Source organism: Carassius gibelio, chromosome A14 (genome assembly GCF_023724105.1).
Source record: "Carassius gibelio isolate Cgi1373 ecotype wild population from Czech Republic chromosome A14, carGib1.2-hapl.c, whole genome shotgun sequence".
NCBI classification, from domain to species: Eukaryota; Metazoa; Chordata; class Actinopteri; order Cypriniformes; family Cyprinidae; genus Carassius; species Carassius gibelio.
In genome coordinates this window covers 18,768,435-18,773,061 of record NC_068384.1, presented here as the reverse complement: position 1 = coordinate 18,773,061, position 4,627 = coordinate 18,768,435, and the positions used below count along the sequence as shown (strand labels likewise).

At 34.6% G+C, this 4,627-nt stretch overlaps 1 long non-coding RNA gene across 2 annotated transcripts; it reads left to right on the top strand.

The window, feature by feature from the left end:
- The first annotated feature begins 218 nt into the window (after positions 1-218).
- Positions 219-2,838, top strand: LOC128027147 (uncharacterized). Of its 2 annotated transcripts, XR_008186637.1 has the most exons (5): positions 219-302; positions 1,303-1,418; positions 1,560-1,644; positions 2,155-2,282; positions 2,403-2,838. It is a non-coding gene; the product is annotated as an uncharacterized LOC128027147 (long non-coding RNA). The 2 variants fall into 2 exon arrangements; XR_008186636.1 differs by lacking the exon at positions 219-302 and having other exon boundaries at positions 597-1,418; positions 2,403-2,837.
- The last annotated feature ends 1,789 nt before the right edge of the window (positions 2,839-4,627 follow it).

Sequence of the window (4,627 nt, the reverse complement as noted above, 5' to 3'; positions counted from 1 at the left end):
TATATATATATATATATATATATTAATATATATATATATATTAATATATATATATATATATATATATATATATATATATATATAATATTTTATATATATATATATATATATATATAAATATTTTGCTCACAGATCATTATTAACATTCTGTATATAATTCAATTTTATTTTCTCTCCCCTTTTTTATTATTTATATTTTTAGCTGAAAAGACGTAAAGGCAGTCAGCCCAGTGGTGTTTCTGGAGAGGGATTCCTTCAGAAATGGAGCAGACAGAAAGCTGCGGAGGCAGATATTTGCAGCAGTAAGTCTGTGATAGTTTGTCTCTTTTATCAAAAATTCCTGCTGTTATAATTTGTACAGCATTTGTTGTTTCTTAAACTGTTGCACTGTCCAAATACCCACACTTGCCATCTTTTCACTTGACCACTTGATTACTTATTTAACGTCTTTCCTGTATTTGGCCTAGTGTTCGAGTGAGCATGATGACCACAAGTGTGTGTCAAACTTTTCATGACCTGATGACTGTGTTTGCCAATCCTGATCCTGGAGAACCCCAGCACTGCACGGTTTTGGTGTCTCTCTTATCTGCCTTGGAGTCTTCACTGATGAGCTGATGAGTTGAATCAGGTGTGTTTGATCAGGGAGACATCTCAAATGTGCAGTGTTGGGGTTCTCCAGGACCAGGATTGGGAGCCACTGCCTTATGGGACACTTATGTGTTTAAAGAGATTTTTAATATCTAATTATCAATATTTCACATACTGTACATTGGACAGCTTTCCATGACCTCTTGTGAGATCTCGGCAAAAAGTCTGACGATTTATTCCAAAACATGATGCATGATGGGATACACTAAGCTTTGTATAGCGCTCCGGAGCAGTATTGGAGAGGTTTAGTGTGTGTTAAGGACGCTGTGCTTTGGCATTATTAAGACCGGGGACAGTCTTGTGCACACACTGTCACGTACACACACTCTCAAGTGGCCAAGACTGCAAGTGTGGGTATCTGGACAGGGTCAAAGTCTTAAAAATGATCCCTAAACACATCACAGTCTTAATAATCCAGTTTAACACTTGTATGATATTGTACAAGCCCCAGGACGGTCTCATCTGACACTATCAAAAGAATTCATATGACTATAGCTTGTTATTAATTACTTGCTTTCAATAATGGATTCATTTAACATTTAATTATACAGCATCTTTACAGAGGTGTAATGTACAAGCTGCACGTAATTAATAATATGTCCTTCCTTCTGTCTTACAGGATTTTTTCCAGATAATGCTGTTCTTCTTTTTCAGGTCTAAAATATCGAGCTCAACAGCTATTTTAAGAGCCAACCCTCACAAACCTTCCTAAAACCTAAAAGAGCTATTACTGAGTCTCAGCGAATCTTGCCATGATCAGCTCTTCCCAGGTACATTTGTTTAGAATATTTTTTAATCAACATTTACTCATCAAATGCTCTGGTCTGAATCTTACTTTAAATTAACTTAATTATGTTTAATGAGCAATATTAATTGCACAGAGAGTAAGTAGAGATTTTCTTGTTTCACAGAAGAGAAGGAAGACCAAGGAAATTATTTGCTCAGGATGAGAAATGAAGACGGCCATCTTGTGCTCAAACAAACAGAAGTCCTCTGGTATGTGTGTGTTGAAGCAATGCTGTGTTATACAACATTTTATGATGATCTCTCACAGAACTGGTCATGTCAGCCTTGATTTCGTTTTATACTATTACAATTACAGCATGTTAGCAAAGTGTGACTGGACATTTTTAATATTATGTTTTTAAAAACACACCACCTGTTTTAAAAGCAGACAAGTATCATGAAATTGGTTTAGTTGATATAAACACCAATTGACATTATTTCATTGTTTTGTAAATGTTATGTTATAAATTGTGAATTGATAGTTGATTGGTTTGAAGCCAGGCCTTACACTGCACAGACTAAAACACATTTGTGAGAGAAGTCAGGAACTTTGGAGAAAGATTCTAGAGGAAAAAAACACATTTACTGCAACAACAGATGAATTCTAGAGTCTCTGAGAACTACACATGCTAATGTCTCATGAGCAAGACCTTTGCTTCTGTAACTTTTTCTTAATTCTTGCAGAATGACATATTTATTGCAGTATTTTTATTTGTACAGATGATCTCATCAGCCAAATGAGGGGTTTTGACCAAGTGATGCTCTTGAAAGGAGAGAAAGAAGAGGATGTGGTAAATTCTCTTCAGAGAAAAAGCTTCTCAAAAGGTCTTAAAGCAGCTTGAAGAATGGTAAGTGTACAGTACTACAAGGGTCATAGTTGCTCACCCTGCTAAAACCACACAGAACATAAGCTGCGCTCTCTGTCCATTAAACAACTTCTTCTGCATTGTGTGTTTCACTTTGACCAGGTCTGGGATGTTAGGACTGAGAGATCCTCTGGCTGAGAACAAGCTACACCACATCAGTGCTGGACATCAACCACAAACTGTTTCCAGACACGAGAGAAGAAGAACACGATGGGGAGATGAAACCAGTTTAGATGTGATGATAAGGAATCATTATTTTCTGAAACAGTATCACATGTCTTATATGTATCACATGATCTGTATCACAGTTGACTGGATGGGACTGTGTGACTTTTAAGGACATTTCATCACTCATCCGTGGGAACTGATTTATATATGAGGTTAATGTATCTTTGATGATAATTATTTTCATTGAATCTTATTTGTCTTGATGCTACTTTATCAACTTTATAGTCTATGCTTCAATAAAATGAAAATGGTGAATATTGTGTTCTGAAGATTCTTGGTAAATACATCATTTTACTAGGTAGGCTCATATGTGTTTATTTTAGACTTGGAAAAACAACATATTAATTATTGGGATTATTTTTTTATTTAAGACATGAACATTTTTGATCGGATTAATAACATCTGGGACATCAGTACACCAGAAAGTATTTTTTTATATTTTAGTAACAAATATGCACATTTTTTGTGAAATACAGGGAGTTACAAGATTAATTATTCTGCATTACAAGATGGTGCCATGGGCTTTATTGTTACAAACACTTAAGGGATAACTGAGAATGTAGCAGGAATGATCAACGTGGATCTTGTACTGCATTAAAACCAAGAGCACGCACATTACTGATGTCCAGCACCTGAGGAGCAAGATACGGGGGTGAGGAGGACATTTTTACACTGATTTCGGCTAATTAGTTATATATAATGCTAATATATATATATATATATATATATATATATATATATATATATATATATATATATATAAATTAATATTCTTAGCACTGCATGAATTTGTCCTTGTGTAATAGTGAAGTATCACAATGTGTATACATTGTCCTTGATTACTGCTTTACAGTGGGGAATAGATAATGGCAAGTTGTTGCAGGTTCATCCATTATATTTCTTGCCATTTACTTCAAAAATCAAAGAAATAATCTATTATTTTCATTATTAAATCATTTCTTTCTAATTTTTCCATGTTTCATCAGATGGCCTCACAATGTCCTGTCAAAAGGTTTAATAGCCATGATGAATAGAATAGAAAACAGAGGACTGTGAAAACTGTCAGATATAAATGTGACTCAGCTCAGTTTGTTGTTCATGATGAGGAGAATACATATATGTAGGTTTTACTGCCCTGCTACCCCCAGGGGCCCAGTAGCACCCCCCGGAAGAGCCCAAAACTGTACAATTCAAATGGCTGTAAATCAGAGTCCAATTAACATATCAAAGAGAAAATGGGCAGGATTATTACTTATGCTATGCTGATAAAATAATGTTGAGCTCAGTTTTCAGAAATAAGTGGAAAGCTGGCATAAAAGCATTTTAAATATTGCTCACTGTAAAATACCACATTTCAGCCTGCCTCTCAAATATATCACAGATGTTTGCACAATAAACATATTTAGATATCCAGTTTACCTTAAAATAAATAATTTATTTAGTTTCGTTAATAAAAAGTTTTAAACTACATTACCCACAAGCCTCCGTCGTTCTATCTATAGAAAGGCAACACTAGGGGGCTGTTTTTTGTAGTTCATTGAAGTTATGCTTAGGGTTAGGATTAGGATCTCGCTAAAGATGTCATTTTTCTCAAGATAGCAACACTTCATTGTTGACTTAATATATTACTAATGTGATGATAGGAGCAAAACATACTTTTTAACATGATGCGCTGTTTAATATGGGTTAAAAGATAGTCCAACCACAGATTGTCCTGAAAAGTCATAGCCAATGACATCTAAGCTGAGCAGCAGCGTCACACTTCCTTATCCATGTATGACAGATGTCTTTCGTTTTTCGGCTGAAGGGATAGATTCGGTTAACAATAGATTAAGCTTGCTACTTATTAGATTCTGTTTTATTAACGTCTTCACCTTCCTCCGTTGTTCAGCTTGACAAAAATTGGGCAATATTGATGTGCACATGCCCAGCAGTCGCAGTTGTATCCAACAGATAGATTCCTCTCATTAAATATAAGGCACATTTTTAAGATTTGTATTTTTTTTTTTTTGACCAAAGACAAATATATTTACTAATCAAATGACGTGCTTCTAAAATTTACATTGTATATTACATTGTGTTTTAAAGTTAAAATTGTT